This window comes from Macaca mulatta, chromosome 1 (genome assembly GCF_049350105.2).
Source record: "Macaca mulatta isolate MMU2019108-1 chromosome 1, T2T-MMU8v2.0, whole genome shotgun sequence".
Lineage (NCBI taxonomy): Eukaryota > Metazoa > Chordata > Mammalia > Primates > Cercopithecidae > Macaca > Macaca mulatta.
In genome coordinates, this window is record NC_133406.1 from 41,696,488 (window position 1) to 41,716,580 (window position 20,093).

A 20,093-nucleotide genomic window follows, 5' to 3' on the forward strand; every position below is an offset into this window, starting at 1 on the left:
TTGTTAAAAGAATCTTCTCTGAAGGCAGTTCTCCCCTTTCTACATCATCATGGGTTTGTACGCAGTTTTCTTCCATTACAGTCACTGATTGTAATCAATTCTCTTTCCCCCAGGCCTCTGTCTCCTCTCTCTCGGGAAGGAGAGAGAGAAGTTAACCACACGGAGCTGATCAGCCTCTTTACCCAGAAGGAGCTGATTGGCCATCTTTAGGCAGATGGCCTAAATTCCAGCTGCACCCAGATTCCCCTTCTGTCTCCCTCACCACCCTGGGCTTACTTCTCCAGACCATGTGACAGTCTGTGCTAAGATTGTTTATCTCTTGTCTGGCTTCTTGAATGGACTATAAGCTCCTTGAATGCAGGCATTGTGTCTTCTCACTCGCAACATCTCCAGTGTTGAGGACAGAAGTGCCCACAGTGCGTAGGATGTACTCAATAAAGGAGTATTGAATGCCTTGGAAATAAGGCCTTAATTTAAATTCAGCGGGAAGAGATTTTTCTTGAACTTTAAGAAGACTTGGGGACAAAAGAATTTTGAACTTTTTTTTATGTGTCTCTCCTCAAAGAGCATAGCTCTGCCTTAATTCGTCTGAATCTGACATTGAGCTTCTGGAGTTTACTAGACTCTTATGCTGGGAAGCTCTTGGTCCATTTTTGATCCACTACATTCTGCAGTGAGATGAAGCCCATTCCTCTGACCTCCCACTTGGTGTGCCATGGTGATAAGCCCATAACACTGATGCTGTAGATTAATGGCATGCCCTCGCTTATGAACACCTTTTCCCCATGGTGACTAATGGCATTTTGATGGTGTCCCCTTAGACAGCTGCCTAAATACAAAGCAGTATGAGCTAAAAGAGTAAATTGGAAATATCAGTCGTTTTGTGTAATCATTCCATAATGTTATCTGGGAGCCCAGCCTAGCTTTATGGAAATAGAATTCAGAAGAATCAGACAAGATTTTTCCTACAGCACTTTTATATTTGCAAAGCCATCATCATTGTCAGCTTCAATTAATATTTATTTCTGTGCATCACACCTCATGTTATTAACTCTTCTCCAGGACTATAAACAAAATCCAGAACTGTTATTTTACAATAGAGGAAGCAGAGATATATACAGAGGTTTGACAGCTTGCTTAAGGCTGGCTACAGGATAAATTCAGAGTCAAGTTGAGACCAGGAGGCACAGATCTTTATCCCCCTGAGAAGGGCTGCTGCTCTAGGGTCAGCTTTGGGACATATGCCTCACCTTTGTACGCCCATCAGACAAAGTGAGCCAGCCACCTGGTAGCTATGCCTGGACATGGTACGAAGCACGCTTTTGAAATGAAGAGGCAGCCATCTCATTTTCCAGGCATATGTCACATCTCACTGAAGGGAGAGACCCATAGCTGCCTGGATTGTCCGCTGGGGCATGTCACAGTCTAGAGACATATGAAAGACAAAAAAGCTCACTTGTCATCTGCCTTTCAGTCTAGGAGAGACAGCCCGAGACTGCTGCCGTGGTGGCTGTGAGACGCTGTGTCACATATTAATTAGGAGGAGCATATGTAGCATTTCTAAGCCAGGGGCCATTTGTAGCAGCAGCAGCCACGCAGGAGGCAGGCAGTGCAGCTAATAGCTAAAAGGAGGGTTTAGGATGCAGGTTCTCGGCTCAGACAACGGGGATGAACCCGTAAGAGAATGTTGCGGCCCTCCAGGCCCCGCTCCTTCCGCCCCGCAGGTGCAGTCACTTGCAGCCCTGGGTTCCCTCCCAGCCACAAGCTTCCTGGACCCAGCGAAAGTTCTCATCCCCTGCTCTGTAGCCCTTAAGACGGGCGGGAGGATTGGAAAAGCGGAGCCGATGGTGGGTAGCAGGCCTCCACAGAGATCAATTTGAAGGCAGAAGGTGAACTCATCATACCTCTTTAGGGAAGAAGCAGTAACGTGGCCTTTTCGCTCAATAAAACCTAGGCAAGGCCAAGGGAAAGGATAGCGCGCCCCATGCGGAGAGCAAGCGCGCGTGCGCAGAGTAGCCCGGTCCAACACTCATCTGGAAATGCGGCTGGGCCAGGGTACAAACCACAGCCTCTCTTCCCCCGCCCCTGCCACCCCCTTCCCTCCTCCGACGTGACTTTCTGTGAGTGTGTGTGAGGAAAGACTTACCCAAGGTCAGGGACAGAAGTCAGAAGATCCCGATGGTTGCCTGCCCCTTACTAACTCTGTAGCCTTAGGTAAGTTCCTTAATCATTTTGAACCTCTGAGTCCTCGTTAAAATGAGAATGAGAATATACATCTTACCTATGAGGCATGGTCCAATGAACTATGAGTACTGTATAGAGAAGCATGCTCCACAAATATGAATGACGATGGTGATTTTCATATTCAATTTTGTCAGCTATACCCTTAAAGTCACACACTAAAGTTAGATACAAAACCCTTAGCCAGGCATGGTGGCTCATGCCTGTAATCCCAGCACTTTGGGAGGCCAAAGTGGGACGATCGTTTGAGGCCAGGAGTTCAAAACCAGCCTGGGCAACATTGTGAGACCTCATCTCCACCAAAAACATGCAAAAATTAGCCAGGCATGGTAGCACACGCCTGTAGTCCCAGCTACTTGGAAGGCTAAGGCAGGAGGATCACTTGAGCCTGGAGGTCAAGAGGCTGCAGTGAGCCATGAGTGCACTACTGCACCCCAGCCTGGGTGACAGAGGGGGACTCTTGTAGAAAACAAAAGCAAAAACAAAAACGAAAACAGAACCCATTAGGTACCCAAGGCACTGTGATGATACATAACTCTCATAATTTTGAGGATATGCTGCCCTTCTTGTGTTATTGTGCCCAGTCAGGTGAAGGGACTGGGATGAGCCAGTCCATCACCTCAGTAGACCTTTCTTCTTCTGTTTTTTCTTTTCTTTTCTTCTTCTTTTTTTTTTTTTCTTTGAAAGAGTTTCACTGTGTCACCCAGGCTGGAGTGCAGTGGTGCAATCTCAGCTCACCGCAACCTCTGCCTCCCGAGTTCAAGTGATTCTCCTGCCTCAGCCTCCTGAGTAGCTGGGACTACAGGAATGCACCACCATGCCTGGCTAATTTTTTTTGTATTTTTAGTAGAGATGGGGTTTCACAGTGTTGGTCAAGCTGGTCTCGAACTCCTGACCTCAAATGATCCGCCCGGCTAGGCCTCCTAAAAGGCTGGGATTACAGGTGTGAGCCACCGCACCTGGCCAGGCCTTTCTTAAGTACCTGTAGTGTTTTTACCACTGGGCTAGACCTTGTAGAGGATACAAGAACAGACTGAATACAATCTCGGCCCCTAGAGAATGAGCCATCTAGAAACAAACAAACAATAAAAGAAGACAAGGGGAGGAAATAGAGCATTCTCCAGTCCAGTTGTTTTCAACCTTTTGGAAATGCCGTGTCCTCTTAGGCAGCCGAATGTCTAGAAAGTACAGTTTTTATTGATCTGCAGTTCTGTTTCTCAAACACTACTCTGTTTTCTTCTCAATGGAGATAAGGCACAACCGCATGCTTCAGATTTCTTTTTAGATCAAGGGATCTCCCACCCTCTTATTCAAAATTCTCTCTGTGAATGCTGCTTCTTTACATCTTGAAGTTGAATAGAACAAGCCCTTTTTCTTCCTTGGGCCTATGGTCTGCATGCTGGTGACAGCCCATTGCTCTTGACTATCCTCACCAGGCCCCTTAAGTCAATGTCCTGCAGCACAGGATGGGCACTTTCCCCATTCTCCCTCAAAGGTGGCCTGATAGTTCCCTGTCCCTATTAAAAACTTTTGGCCTGGCCGGGCGCGGTGGCTCAAGACTGTAATCCCAGCACTTTGGGAGGCCGAGACGGGCGGATCACGAGGTCAGGAGATCGAGACCATTCTGGCTAACACAGCGAAACCCCGTCTCTACTAAAAAATGCAAAAAACTAGCCGGGCGAGGTGGCGGGCGCCTGTGGTCCCAGCTACTCGGGAGGCTGAGGCAGGAGAATGGCGGGAACCTGGGAAGCGGAGCTTGCAGTGAGCTGAGATCTGGCCACTGCACTCCAGACTGGGCGACAGAGCGAGACTCCGTCTCAAAAAGAAAAAAAAAAGAAACAAAAACAAAAAAAAACAAAAAAACTTTTGGCCTACAAAAACGCAGAAACCAATTCAAGATTTACATAACAGTTCAAGACAACAGAATATTGGTCACAAGGCAGTACACAATGAGTTGCCAAATGAACTACATAGCCCTGTTGCTACAGGAGCGGAGCTTCCTCAGGTCCTTTCTGGAAGTAAGCAGATCATGCACCGTGCGCCAGCCGAAATGAACAAGCTGGCTGAGGGGAAGGAGATCTGGGCAGACAGAGGAAATCTAAGGAATTTGTCTCTGAATGACCAACTGTACCATACAGGAAACACTGGGCCATCAAAGGACGTCATCACCTTAATAAGTCAAACATAGTTAAATATTGATCATTTCAACTTAAATATTTGAGGATTTGGTAAATATTTTTAATATTTACTTGAAAAGTTTATGTGGCTTTTTATTTTGATTTGAAGATAAATCTAGAGCATAGTTTTTATATCTTCTTTGGCCATTAGAACTGATAGCATCTTTCCTATGTACCTTAGACTCTAGAGAAATTGTCACATTTCAAACTCAAACACTTGTGAATTGGGTATTTTTAATTTTTATACAGAAAATGGAGGCTTAAAAAGGTGAATTTTCCCAAAGTTATGCAGCTCGTAACTGCATAACTCAAACCTCAGCAAATAGGTCAAACCTCAGCAAATAGGTCAGATTCCCTGTTTATAGTTGATATTCAAGAAATATTTATTGAACCAACCTAAGTGCACACATTCAAAGGTTCAGTCACTACATCTTCATCCAAAACACGTGTGATTCTCACTTATGTATACATATCACTCATGCATTTCATCCACCACTTTTTCCTTTCGTTTACCCAGTTACTGGATATCTCTGAACCTCATTTTCTCTTTCATTAAACAAATATTTAGTGAGCATGTACTATGGCCCCTTTTGGTAGCTGTTTCTGCTTATCATGTCTTTATTCAAATTTTTTAAAGTATGTGTATATGTATATATGACACACACATACTCAACACTCATTGTGTGCCTGCCTCTGCACCCTGAAGGGATGAATGAGTGATACTTCCTGCTTTCTATGAGCTCAGAGGAAATAAACTATAAACCTAAGCAAGACCCTGCCTAATGTTGTGAGCTAAAGCAAAATAATAGAGGAATATATGAGGTATGTAAAGTAAGATATAGGGAGAAAGTATTCAGTTAAGGGAGGCTCACAGAGAGCTCACAGTGAGCTAAGCTGGGCAGCCCTATAACCCCAGGATACGATTCCGGACATGTAGTAGGCATTCAATACCTTTTTAATAAACAGAATCACATTGATTAAACTGAAAATTTCAGTAGGATAAAGAGGAGTTTTCAAGATAGATAAGAATTAGGAAAATCTTCCAAGCCAACAAAATTTTAAAAATCACAGAGGTATGAAACACTGTGGCAGGCTGAGGACCTCAGGAAGCTTAGTATGGTGATGGCGTAAATTTGGAGAGGGACATGATGTGGCTGCAGAGTTTATACATCTCAATGGGTTTTTTTCTCTGCTGGGCAGTGGGGAGGCCTCAAGGAGCCTAAACAGAAGAGCATAGCATCAGATTTGTAGGATGTGTGGTTGGCACATAAGTCTTAGCAAAAGAGGTGGAAGGAGACGAATGTGCTGAATGAGACATTCCGTGCCAATCCAGGGCAAGGAGCAGAATCAGAGTAGGGTTGCAAGGGGCAGAAATGCAGGCCATGCAGCGGACTAGGAAGGGAACACGTCCTTCTAGGACCACCAGCCTGACCTGCTGTGCATGGGGACTGCTCTTCTCTTTCTCTCTCTCTCTTTCTTTTCTTTTCTTTCTTTCTTTCTTTCTTTCTTTCTTTCTTTCTTTCTTTCTTTCTTTCTCTTTTTCTTTCTCTCTCTCTCTCTCTCTCTTTCTCTCTCTCTCTCTCTCATGGGGACTGCTCTTCTCTTTCTCTCTCTTTCTTTTTCTTTCTCTCTCTCTCTCTCTCTGTCTCTCATGGGGACTGCTCTTCTCTTTCTCTCTCTCTCTCTCTCTTTTTCTTTCTCTCTCTCTTTCTCTCTCTCTCTCTCTTTCTTTCTTTCACAGAGGCTCACCCTGTTGCCTAGGCTGGAGTGCAATGGCACGATCTCAGCTCACCGCAACCTCCACCTCTCAGATTCAAACAATTCTCCTGCCTCAGCTTCCCGAGTAGCTGGGATTACAGGCACGTGCCACCATGCCTGGCTATTTTTTTTTTTTTTTGTATCTTTAGTAGAGATGGGGTTTCACCATGTTGGCCAGGCTGGTCTCGAACTCCTGACGTCATGATCCGCCCACCTCGACCCCCCAAAGTGCTGGGATGACAGGTGTGAGCCACTGCGCCCGGCCTGCTCTTTATTTCTTTAGGACTGCTCTTTATTTCTTTTTTCAGTTATTTAAATTTATATCCCACTTTCTAAATTTGAGATGGTTTTCAAAAGATGAAATACATATTATGAATTTATTAAAATAGAAATCGATTTTTTAAAAAATAGAGAAAGAAATCAATATTCTAAAACCATACACTAGGCCGGTATCACTACTGTTAACGAGCATTAAGTTTGGTTTAAGCTTTTAAACTGCCAAAGAAAAAAACACATAGCACAGAGTTATTTAGTCCTCATTATTTTTTGAGAGAGACAACTTTTTTCCTGGTACTAAGGAATTTCCAAAGTTGGGCCCTAGTGAAGGTGCTAATATCAACACTCTACCCCCATCATTTCATTCCGATCTGTCCTCGAATGTCTCCTCTGAGAGTTCTTGCCTGACTGCCATTTCTACAACAGCACTCATTCTCAAGAGCTCGAGGAAATATGAGCCCTGATTCCACACTTCCCTGTACCCACTTTCTCTGGATTACATTTTCAGATGATATGCTCAGTTCTAGTCAGAAATGGGTATGAGCAATAGCACATGGAGAATCTTTCCACATTTTCTGAAAAACTGATGTTGAAGACATTGTCCATTGTTTAGCAAATACTGAAGACCCACGCTGAGCAGAATCCAGTCTCAAGAAAAGATCATACAGCAGGGACTCAATAGACAAAGTTATGGCCCTTGTAAGCCTATATGTTTGTGGGAGGACAGGCAATACGCAAATAAATATATGAAGTAGTGATAGGTGCTGGGAAGAAAAATAAAGCAGTGTAAACTGTCCTCTTTCAGATGGTGTGCTCAGAATGCCTCCTTTCCATAGCTCAACTTTCATCTCACACCTTTTTATCTGGCTACATCACCTTTTCCTTAGCAACAGAACAGAGAACAAACATTACAGAACCAAATACCTTCACCAAGTTGACCACTAATGATGGCAGGAAAATGTTCTGCTACTATTTGAGGCCAGAGGCTTATGCCAAATTGTTCATCACAAAAATAAGTCTGCTCAGCCAGGTCATTTCAGTGGTAAATCTAATTCGAAACTAAGCTGCTGAATCCAAGGTCTTTCTGAATTCCCTTGCAGAGCTCCAGAATAGCTGCCATTTTTGTAGCATATATATATTACCTCAGTGATAATATATCTCAGTGATCTCAGTTCACTGCAACCTCCGCCTCCTAGGTTCAAGCAATTCTCCTGTCTCAGCCTCCGAGTAAGTTCTGTAGTAGCCCAGCTTTTTTTTTTTTTGTATTATATTTTTAGTAGAGACAGGGTTTCACCATGTTGGCCAGGCTGGTCTCAAACTCCTGACCTCAAATGATCCACCTGCCTTGGCCTCCCAAAGTGCTGGGATTATAGGCATGAGCCACCATACCCGGCCTTATCCAGCTTTTATACGGGCCATGCCCTCAACATTTATTAGCTCACCGAATGAGATTCCTAGTAGCCACATGCTATGGACTGAATTGTGTCCCTTCCAAATTCATATGTCAAAGCCCTAACCCCCATTGTGATGGCATTTGGAAATGGGGTCTTTTGGGGTAATTAGGTTTTGATGAAGTCATGATGGGATTGAGGGGTGTTCCTCATGATAAGAATACTGTTCTTGGCCGGGCGCGGTGGCTCAAGCCTGTAATCCCAGCACTTTGGGAGGCCGAGACGGGCGGATCACGAGGTCAGGAGATCGAGACCATCCTGGCTAACACGGTGAAACCCCGTCTCTACTAAAAATACAAGAAAATTAGCCGGGCGAGGTGGCGGGCGCCTGTAGTCCCAGCTACTTGGGAGGCTGAGGCAGGAGAATGGTGTGAAACCGGCGGGGCGGAGCTTGCAGTGAGCCGAGATCGCGCCACTGCACTCCAGCCTGGGGCACAGAGCAAGACTCCCTCTCAAAAAAAAAAAAAAAAAAAAAAAAAAAAAAAGAATACTGTTCTTTAAGAGGAGATACCAGAGAGCTTGTGCATGTACCCTCTCTCTTTCCACCATGTGAGAACACAGCAAGAAGGCAGCAGTCTGCAAGCCAGGAAGAGAGCCCTCACTAGAACCCAAAGATGTTGGCATCTTGATTTTGGACTTCTAGCATCCAGGACTGTAAGAAAATAAATTTCTGTTGTTTAAGTCACATAGTCTATGGTAGTTTGTTATGGCAGCTCAAGCAGACTTGTTGTAGACAACACACAAGAAAAGAGACAGTAGAGCATATGGTTACAAAGCTGGGCTCTGGAGTCTGACTGCCTGAGTCTATATCCTGACCCCAAGAATTCCTCTCTGGGTGATCTTGGGCAAGTTATTTTACCTCTCTGAGAGTGATCTCCTTGTCTGCAAAGTGAGAATAATAATAGTAAATATCTTGCAGTGTTTTGTGAGGATTAAACTACTTAGCACATGTATGACAATGAGAACATGTGTGACACATAATGCTCAGTAACATTTATTATTATTATAACTCCAATTTACAAATGAGGTTACTGAGGCTTTGAGAGGCTAAGTAAGTTGCCCAAGGACATACAGGGAGTAGGTTGCAGTTTCAGAATTTAAACCTAGGCTTCTCTGACTCTATACTCATGCTCCTTCTGTTACCATGAATACAAATTAAAATAATGTTACCTAGATGAGCTCTAGCTCCAAATAACAATAGAAAAACAGGAGTCTTCATGAGAAGCTGGGATCATCCATTACAGTGGTGAGTTGCTCAATCAGCCATACTGTATTCATCAAATGCTACTGTGTCCAAGGTCTTCCACTGAATAAACAGTGGTAACTCAAAGCAAATGGGGTTTCTCTTTGTTTGATTTTTCACTTCACTCCTTCAATTGTTTATTTGTATAATATTTACTGAACTTTGGGGGATTCACAGAAATAGTGGAAATGATGCTGCTCTCAGTCTCAAGGAGGAAAGGGCAGAAAACATACAAAGGGCAAATCTGTAGAGGATATGATCTGATGCTCAGGACAGTGGACCCAGTCACAAAAGGACTGGACTGAGATGTAAGATTTGCTTGGTCCAGGGTGGGACTAGTCACACAGAGCTGGCCTAGGCCCTGCAGAAAGTAACTGACATAAATTAGCCAGGGGTTCTCTAAAGCAAAGATTTCAAATTTTAGATTTGGAGGATAAAGTTGTCCTGAATAACATTACCTCTGCTAAGACATTACAAATTCAGTGAATATTTTGGAGGTAAGCTTTTATGTGATGGCTCTGTGTTTGTTGAATTTTTAAAAATCCATTTGTGTTTTCATAGAAATCTGAATTTGACATCCCCATGCTAAAGAATTTCCTCTTTGGTTCAACAAATGTATCAGTCAGGGTTCAGTCTAAAGATGGAAACCACAAAAATATTATTTTAACAGAATAAATGTAACATAAAGAATAGTTAGCTAGATATAGTTAACTATGTACCTAAAAATATAATAAGAAAACTCTGCCATTTCATGGAGGTAGCACCAGCAGGAAGCAGCTCTGAGGAGAGGGTGCTGGCTGATGCTGGTGTCTGGGGGGCACAATGATGCTGGTTCTGCAAGGGTTGGAGAAATTGCAGACCTGACTCAGCTGCTGATGCAGGAAAGCAAAGAAACATTGCTAGAGTGATGCTCACAGGAACGAGAGGTAGACCAAAAGCCAAAAAGAAGCATGTCTCTTCTTTCTCCTCCAATCTTGCAGCTTCATTCTAGCACTTCCTTTGGCAGAGCCTAACATGGAACCAACTGGCAATACAAATATAAATACAACACAGGAATGAATGTGGCATCTTCTCTCATCTTCAGCATAAAAGGAATGACAGACATGTAAACCGGAAAGCACAATAGGTATATGTCATACCAGAAGACTGTACAGATGTCAGGGCAGTGCTAAAGGAGAAATGATGCTTCTGGTTGGGTGCGGTGGCCCACACCTGTAATCCCAGCACATTGGAAGTCCAAGGTGGGAGAATCGTTTGAAGTCAGGAGTTTGAGACCAAACTGGGCAACATATTGAGACCCTGTACCTAAAAAAAAAAAAGAAAGAAAGAAAAGAGAAGAAAATTAAAACTAGCCAGGTTTGGGAGGCTGAGGTAGGAGGATCAGTTGAGCCCAAGAGGTCGAGGCTGCAGTGAGCTATGCTCACGCCACTGCACTCCAGCTCAGGCACAAAATGAGATGCTGTCTCTTAACAAAAATAAAATAAAAGATTCTTCTTCTTACTTATAGTAGCAGCCTGGAAAGACTTCATAGAAAACTCTTGAGCTGAGTCTTCAAAAACAAGCTTTGTTGGTCAGGTAGACACAGTCACCAAGAGCATTCCAGACAAGAAGAGCAGCCTGAACAAAGATATAGAAGAAAGAAGAAGTGGGGTGTGTCCAGAGATCATGAAAATAATTTGACCCGATTGGACTGTGGGGCATAGAAAATGGATGATGTGGAAAGAGGTAAGATTCTGAGGTAGGCTAGGGCCAGATCATGAATACTCCTCCATGCCAGCTGAGTGGTGAGAACCCTATCCTAGAAGCAGTGAAAGATTTCAGTTAGGGGGTACCATGGACAGAATTGTGTTTTTGAAGGATAACTCCTGGTTTGTGATGGAGAATCATTGCAGGAGAGTAAGGGAGGCCAGTTAGGAGACTGTTATGCTATTCCAGTTGAGCCATGGTTAGGGTTTGACTAGGGGCAGCAGCAGTGGAGATGGGTGGAAGAGGCAGACTGGGGAAATGCTAAGGGAGTAGACATGAGACAAGCAGGGATCAGGGTGGGCAACAGAGGCAGGAGTCTGGGGTTTGGGGCTTAGGTCATGGGATGGATGGTGATGCCATTCTCCAGGAAGGAAGGTTGGCAGAGGCTGGTCTGTAGGTGAAGGAAGAAATAAAAGGGATAAGATCATGACTTAACCTTTGTACGCTGGGCTTAAACTTTCCGAGGGCTGAGAAGATTATTACCTTAAAAGGAGTTGAGTTGATACTGATCTCATCTTTAACAGGACTTGACCGTCCAGATGACATCAACTACTGCCTTCCTAAAAAGGTGTTACTCATTAAGAAGATAGAAACCATTCAGCAATTCCAGGAAAGATCTCTGCAGTCTAACACTTCCAGAAGATGTAGTCATCATTTCCACATTATCATTCTTTCCCTCTGTCCACTTGATAATGTTGAGGCCCGTGTTGGCAATAGGACAGATGACAACAAAGATTGACATGTGGATGGCTTTGTCCTCGTGCTTAATGTCTAATTCCTTAACGTGATTTCTGATCTAAAATATCCTCCAAAGATGTCCAGAAAATTAAAAAATATGTATTTTCTATTGTGCCTGAAGTGAATTCAAATCACAGATAATGATGTTACTGCTATTCTTAAGTTCCTGGGAATGACTGCTGTCACATTTTAGTCAACTAAGGGCTACCGTCATAGTCAGAGTTACTTTTTCTTTCTTTCCTATCTCTTGCATTGAGGTAGCAAGTATAAGTCATAGAAAGCCAACACAATAGAATTGTTCTTTTTAAGTATTTTTAGAAGGTCACCTTAACACTTTGCCTTCTTTTTGTTCATTGAACTTATCCTTTCCTTTACATATAATATAGTTGTTTAAAAGGAAGAAATGAGGGAACAATTTGTGGATATGCAGGGAGTCCACAGATGTCCCAGAATCCACAGGGCACCATCTCTCCTGTCTTTTCCCTCTACCTCTCTGACTTCCTTTCTCACACATTCTCACCCACCCAACCTTTTAGCACTATCTCTGCAAAGTCCAGCTCGAAACCATGGCCGTTCTCCTTCCCCAGCTATCCAAGCTCACAGCAATCCTCTGAGCTCCTGCGATATCAGGACTATAACTCCGTTAGCCTTTAATTGCCAATATTGAATATGAAATATCATCTTTATATGTGCATATCTGTTTCCCTAATAGAGTGTAAGTCTCTGGAGGGCAGAGATCCTCTCATTTACCTCTTTACACACTTTGTGCATGTAGTAACTGGCCCTTGATAAATTACTTCCATGATAAGCTTGACCCTTGTTCTCCCGGGCTAAGCCCTAGAGGTCACCAGATATTTACTTTGTGGCTAATCTCTGGCCTTCCTGCTGTTTACACCTGGGGTCCCATCTAGCTCTAGAGGATCTTACACAGTACAGAGTCACTGAATAAGCTACTTCCTTTCTTAATCACCTCATTCATTTAATTTATTCCTCCTCGTATTTACTTTGTGGCTAATCTCTGGCCTTCTTGCTGCTTACATCCAGGCCTCCTCCTAGCTCTAAAGGATCTTACCACAGTACAGAGTCACTGAATAAGCTACTTCCTTTCTTAATCACCCCGTTCATCTCATTTATTCCTCCCCAAAGATGAGCCACTCTTTCTAATTTGTATCATATTTATTAACTCTCCATCTTCCAGTAACACAACACACACATCTTGAGGCTACACAAAGTCTTGATAAATGGGATACACTACTACTCTCAGAAGGAAATCAACCACCATGAAAGTAAATGTGCTCATCCCATAGAGACAAATCTTCCTGACTGACTCTCTTTTCGGACTCAGCCCGCCTGCACCCAGGTGAAATAAACAGCCATGTTGCTCACACCAAGCCTGTTTGGTGGTCTCTTCACATGGACGCCCATGATATTTTGGTGCTGTGACTCGGATTAGGGGACCTCCCTTGGGAGATCAATCCCCTGTCCTCCTGCTCTTTGCTCCATGAGAAAGATCCACCTATGACCTTGGGTCCTCAGACCCAACAGCCCAAGGAACATCTCACCAAGTTTAAATCGGACTAAGGAGACACGTTTTATCCCTGGAACCCAAAACACCCGCGCCGGTCACGGACTGGGGAAGGCAGCCTTCCCTTGGTGTTTAATCATTGCAGGGACGCCTCTCCGATTACTCACGCACGTTTCAGGGGTGTCTGACCACGCTGCGGGGACGCCTGCCTGGGTCCTTCATCCTAAGCCATCTTCTCCGCTTAGCGGCTAAAGACTGAGGCTGCCCCATCGCCTCGGAAGCCTCATCACACACGCTTTGGGTAACTCTTACACTGGAGGGCAGGAATGTCAGACCTCTGAGCCCGAGCCCGAGCCCAAGACAAGCCATCACATCCCCTGTGACTTGTACGTATATGCCCAGATGGCCTGAAGTAATTGAAAAATCACAAAAGAAGTGCAAATGCCCTGCCTCGCCTTAACTGATGACATTCCACCACAAAAGAAGTGAAAATGGCTGTTCCTTGCCTTAAGCGATGATATTATCTTGTGAAATTCCTTTTCCAGGCTCAAAAAGCTCCCCCACTGAGCACCTTGTAACCCCCACTCCTGCCCGCCAGAGAACAACCCCCCTTTGACTGTAGTTTTCCTTTATCTACCCAAATCCTATAAAACGGCCCCACCCTTATCTCCCTTCACTGACTCTCTTTTCGGACTCAGCCCACCTGCACCCAGGTGAAATAAACAGCCATGTTGCTCACAAAAAAAAAAAAAAAAAGAAAAGAAAAATCTTCCTGATACACAATGGTAGCTCGAAAATTGGTGTATTCATTTTATGGCCTCCTTTGTTAGCCAGAATGATGCCTTGTTTGATTTCTAAAATTTGTTTAAGATCATTAGCAATGGGCTCCTGGGCGTCACTGACAACTTGTATATTAGCCTTGTACACAAGTCCTAGAAATGAGACCAAGGAAACTGCAGTTTTTATTCCTTCTAGGTTATTATTTTTTCTCTCTTTCTCCAACCAGTACCTGACTATTTCTCAAATAATTTGTATTTTCAGATTTTACAAACATCTCAGCAAGACTGTATTAGTTTATTGAGCCCATTTTGGAGAAGGGAAGGCAGTTACCAATAGTACGAGGCTCTTTGAGGCCACAGTGGTTTCTTAGATGAGTCAATATCAGACCTGAGCTCTAATATGACCCTATCTATTTTTTTTTTCTATTAGGTAGTTCCCTCTGTCCTAAAAAAAAAAAAAAAAAAATAGGAAGATAAGTATACTAGCTTACCCCTCTTGTGTGCTTCTGGCTGTCAGAAATAGAATTTGAAAGAGTAGATGAGAAAATGTGAGAAAACCCATTTACTGATAACTGTTCCTATCTTCTCAGGTGTTTTATCTCTGGCCAAGAGAGTGATTGGGAGGAAACATACTCCAAATAAGCTTTTCCTTCGACTCCATCTTAATTCTCATAATTGCCACCCCCTGCCCTCCCTCCCGACCATCACCATTACCACTCTGCTAATACAAATGTGATATTTTACTTTTGCATCTAGCTTTGGTTTCCTTTTAGCAATAACACATCTTGAGTGGAATGAGATTTTTTCCTCCTTTTTTTTTTTTTTTTTTTTTTTTTGAGACGGAGTCTCACTCTGTCGCCCAGGCTGGAGTGTGGTGGCGCAATCTCAGCTCACTGAAAGCTCTGCCTCCTGGGTTCACACCATTCTTCTGCCTCAGCCTCCCAAGTAGCTGGGACTACAGGCGCCTACCACCACGCTCGGCTAATTTTTTGTATATTTAGTAGAGACAGGGTTTCACCATGTTAGCCAGAATGGTCTCAATCTCCTGACCTCATGATCTGCCCGCCTCGGCCTCCCAAAGTGCTGGGATTACAGGCATGAGCCACTGCACCTGGCCTTTTTCCTCCATTTTAAAAATTTTATTATTATTATTATTTGAGACAGAATCTTGCTCTGTCACCCAGACTGGAGTGCAGTGGTGCTATCTTGGCTCCCTGCAACCTCTACCTCCTGTGTTCAAGTGATTCTCCTGCCTCAGCCTCCAGAGTAGCTGGGATTACAGGCATGCGCCACCAAGCCTGGCTAATTTTTGCATTTTTAGTACAGACAGGTGTTCTCCATGTTGGCCAGGCTGGTCTTGAACTCCTGACCTTAGATGATCTACCCGCCTCAGCCTCCCAAAGTGCTATGATTATAGGCATGTGATATTTTAGTTGAGCATTTCATATGTGCCAAATAATGTGGTCAGAGATTATTTTCTAATAAGAGAGTAAAATTTCACTGTTAACTGCTAGTAATATCTTCTGGGCTACAACAACATTGTTATCAGTTTCTAGCTACTTAGTGATGAGGTCAGATTTGGTAAGTTCAGGAGTTGTTTGAACTTCAGAGAAGGTCGATCCAGTGGCTCAATGTTGTCCTCAATGAGAGGATTTTTCTGCCTTTCATCCTAAGACTGTCATCCCCATCGTGTCCATGTGGCTGAACTGTTTCAAGCTTTACACCCACAGAGCAAACCATCCAGGAGAGAGATTTTTCTTGTCAACCATTTCAGAAAAGGTCACATGGCCATCTCTAAATCGATGACCATGGCTAGGCAGTGGATGTGTTGATCAGCTGAAGCAAGTAAGAGTCCATCTCTAGAGCTTTAGGTGAGAACAGCTTCTTCCCAGGTATATAATATGAAGCATGAGGGAAAGGTGAACACTTGAACAATAAAGTGGGATACTGCTTGGAAGAGATGGGGAGAGGCGTTAAAAACATCTAGGTAGGCAACCAACAGACCAAACATCTCTAGTACACATCCCTATTTTATCATATCCCAGGCCCCAGGCCAGGCCTTATCACATCATCCTTGGGTTACTTGAGAATTTTCCAGCTGAATTCACAAATGCCTCTTCTCTGTTTGGTCTGTATTCATTTACTTAGGAATTTCCACACTTATCTCTGATAAGTTACCTACTTTTCATCTTTACTTCCTGTATTAGTCTGTTCTCATGCGGCTAAGAAAGACATACGTGAGACTGGGTAATTTATAAAGGAAAGAGGTTTAATGGACTCACAGTTCCACATGATTGGGGAAGCCTCACAACCATGGCAGAAGGTAAAAGAGAAGTGAAGTCATGTCTTACATGGCGGTAGGCAAGACAGCATGTGCAGGGGAACTCTCCTTTATAAAATCATCAGATCTTGTGACATTTATTCACTATCATGAGACTAGCGTGGGAAAGACCCACCCCCATGATGCAATTACCTCCCACCATGACATGACATGACATGTGGGAATTTTGGGAGCTACAGTTAAAGATGAGATTTGGGGGGGACACAGCCAAACCATATCACTTTCTTTTCTTTGACATGTCCTGGGATTCTGTTTGCCTTCCAGTCCTCTTTGCAGTACAGATTAGTACAGATTAGACCTTCCCTCCCCTACTGGTAGGATTATTCCTCAATCTCTTTTTTTTTGGAAGCTTTCCCCAGCCATCTGTTAATTCCACCTTCTCTATGGTACTCCCCAAACACACCCTTCCATTCCTACTCATCCATCAAGATAAAATGCATGTGATGAAATCCCATATTCACATCCCACAACACAGACAGATGGCACCAACAGTGGATGCTCCATATTGTATAGGCAAATGTAAATTGACTTGTGTTTATGCTTCCAAAATGGATATGGTATGTTTCTTTCACTTTATCCCCTTTACACTTGCAATTTGACCAGCACTGGCTCAAAACTTTATGTCAACAAGTAAGCAAATCACCAAGAACTCCAATGCCCACATCTTGAATTTAGCAGCTCAAACCAGAACCACCAATCTCATAGTAAAACCTAGTCCCATGAGAATCTAATGCAACTTGGGATGTGAAAATTATCTTAGTATTCAAATAGCTTCCAGGAGTTGAGATGCTTATCTGATTCTCAAGATTGGAAGTTTCCCCCCTTAGGATCCCGGGATTTGATGATCAGATGTAAAAATCTCTGGTAATTTTGGAATATATATTGGGCATTTTTTTCAAAATCTATTATTATTATTATTATCATCATCATCATCATCTAGGATATGCTCCATCCAGATACTCCTCTGGTTTTGGGTCACATCAGCCAGTGAGTTTTTCCTAAGAACGCTTCCCCGTCATTCCAAAGCAGCTCTCAGAAAAATTTCTTTCAGAAACATAGTTAGAAATGATAGGAGCCATCATAAAGAACAGATGGTTACTTTTTGTGAGAAATAAATGCTTTTAAAACTTCTATTCACAGCATTAACTAAGGAAACTTGTCCAGCCCCTAAGAGTTGTTGAGACTCCTTTCAGTTGGTTCTTTGCTAACATTGATATAAGAGATTTGAGTTCATTGTAAAAAAAAAAATCTTTGTAAACCCATTAAAACAATATTGTCAAACAGGCGCTTAGGTGCATACATAGCTGGCTAGACAGATGGATGGAAATGCAAAAAAGCAAATAAACTAAAATATGAATGTGAAAATCTAGATGGTATATTTATGGGTGTTCAATGTCTAATTTTAAAATTTTTTCTGTGTTCAAAAATTTTCAAAATAAAATGTTAGGGAGCAAAACAATCTTGAAGAAAAAAGAGATGGACCAGATGAGGGAGAGGCCGTACACTGACACGCTTTTGGAAGAAGCCTACAGACAATAGGGAGAAGTCCATATAAGCATGGCATTACAGGGTGAAGATTGGAAGCTCTAATTGGGCAAAACAAGAGAAGAGTAGACATAACAGTTCCGTGAGAAACTGTCAGAAGTACAACTAGTGACGCATAAATGCCTTCTACCACTGTTCCTCCCATTACAATCAAAATCCTATTCTCTTAAGTCTGGCAGGAGGGAAGAGAAATTCTGAACCCTGTGCCAAGCACTTTGCCTGGATTATCTCCCTCACTTTTTGCAGGAAGCATGTGTATTAATTTATACTGTGTATTTATTTGCTTGTTGCATTCACAGCATTGCTTACCCCTTTTCCAGCTAAAATCACACTAGTTCTCCTAGGGAGACTCACCCACCATCACTGAATACAGACTTGATGCCCTATCCTACCTGATAAAAGGTGTGGACAAATAACCCAAGTGAGCGAGGTCAAGTAGGCACTCTGTCCAGGAAATTCTAATCATGAACACAGTCAGTAATGAATTGAAAATTGTGGAATTGACAACATAGAGATCTCAAAGAATGTTTTCATTAGTGCCTGCACCTGGATCCTTTGGAACTCTCTGGATTCCTGTAATTTTGATTGGGCAGTGTTGCTTCTGTTACTTACAAACAAAGAACTCTTAACTGACAGAGGGAATGTGGCTCCCATCTTAGAAATCAAGAAACTAAGCTCAGGAATTAAGTGTCTTGGCTCATGTCAACATCGGATATTTGTACCTGAGTCCCTCTGGACTACAAAGCCCATCTTTTATACTGACTCTACTACGCTTCCTCTAACTCTATAGATGGGTTCAATTCCTGCCTCTGGCACTTATTGGCTGGATAAGTTTGGGTAAGCTGTGTGCCAACTTTAAGTTTTAAATTTTTTGATCTGTAAAATGGAGTAAAAATAGTCATGTATCTCACAGAGTTATGGTGAGGATAAAATGAGTTAATTTATGGATGGTGTTTGGGCATGTGTCTGGCACATAAGTGCTCAATAAATGTCAGCTGTGATGATGATGATGATATCAGTCAGGGTTCTGGCAAGAAAAAAAGAAGTGTTCGAGGAGAGTTTAATGCAAGGCTAATTAGAAAAGCGAGGGGAGGGTGAAGGAGATGAACAAGGGATGGGTGAGGGACCCCAGGGCTAGAAAGAACAGCAGGCTGTGGACATGGGTTGCCCAACAAGGCTGGCATCTCTACCTGTGTTTCTAAATTAGTGACCATGGCAGACACAGCCAACAGTGATCCAGCAAGGTGGGAGTCAGGCGAATGAATACCCTGTTTGTGCCCTCTCAGTTCACCCTCTATTTTCCTGCCAGTGCCTTGAATTGGCCAAAGCTAACCATAAGCTAAAGACAAGTCCGGCTGATGCAGTCCATACAGATCAATGTCTAAGGACAAAAGCAGGCTGCAGAAAGGGACATAATCAACCTGGAGACACACTTCACCACAGCATCCTCTTATCTAAGTGAAAAACATGTGTCCCCAACACAGGTCACCTCCATCCCATGCTCTCCCAGTCCCTCTGCTGGATGGGGTTCTTTATGTGCAGAAAAGTTTTGAGACAATTTGGGGGTTCAAAGTTCTTAGTCTTGTCTGTATTCCCCTAAATGTTCCCATCTCATGTCTCAAGTTTCCACTCTTCTCTGCTCCATAACAAAACAGACATTGATGCAGTTCTCAGATGCTGGACTGGTCCTCACTTATATCTTTTTCAAGGTGGTTGGTAAGCAGCTCTTTTAAAGCTGCCATTAAGGTTTTCTAATATACTTGTGCCCTGAATGGACTTACAAAGTTTTTAATTTTTCCTTTCATCTGTGTATATTATCTAGGACTCACAGAAACACCAGTCACACCACAATCTTGATAATTGCCATTGTCACTGTAGCAACTAAGAGCCCTAGCTAATTGATCTTTCAACACCTTGCCCTCTACTTACATTGCATCCCAATCTCTGCTACTAGGAATGATTTGAGTAACATAGCATGGATTATCCATATCCCATTTCCTTATGTCAAAAAACCTCCTTGTTCTCATCAAATATGTTAGCAACTTGTATTAGTTTTCTATTGCTGCTGTAATAAATTACTACAAATTTATTGGATTAAAACAACTCACATTTATTATCCTTCAGTTGTGCAGGTCAAAAGTCTGGATACAGGTCCCATTGGGCTAAAATCAAGGTGTCAAAAAGACTGCATTCTTTCTAGAGACCCTAGGGGACTATCTGTTTTGTTGACTTTCCCATCTTTAGAGGTTGTCTACATTCTGTGGCTCATGGCC